This window comes from Saprolegnia diclina (genome assembly GCF_000281045.1).
Source record: "Saprolegnia diclina VS20 unplaced genomic scaffold supercont1.80, whole genome shotgun sequence".
Classification (NCBI taxonomy): Eukaryota; Oomycota; class Saprolegniomycetes; order Saprolegniales; family Saprolegniaceae; genus Saprolegnia; species Saprolegnia diclina.
In genome coordinates, this window is record NW_008246147.1 from 962 (window position 1) to 1,438 (window position 477).

Below are 477 nucleotides of genomic sequence, written 5' to 3' on the forward strand. Positions count from 1 at the left end.
CTCGCATACTTGCCGGTTGAAATCGGAGACTCGGATGCTAGGGACATCAATAGTCCGCAACGACGGCCTTGCCGTTACTCACGGGAACGAGCGCTACGACAAGAAGAATTTATTATTTTCTCTGCTCATATGTCATTTTCCATGTCGCCCGCCGTAGCAGTGCATGGCCAAAATGTAGAAAATGTTGGAGAATGCTGGGATTATTTTCAACGGCCCACTACAAGTCGCTAGTGATGGAGAGAGATTGAACGTGCGCCGACGAAATAACTTTCGCGTTGGAACGGCGATGGCACCGACGTGCATAGCGACGTTGTAGTCACCGTCAGACTCGTCCAAGCGACAGTCATCGGGCGCCTTCCCAAGTTACGTACTCGAAGAAGCCATTGCCGAGTGTCGGCGGGAGGAACGCAATCACCCAGAGAACGAATTGGCGGATGGCGTCCTTGGGGTGGCGCGTGATCTGAATGATTTCGTCAC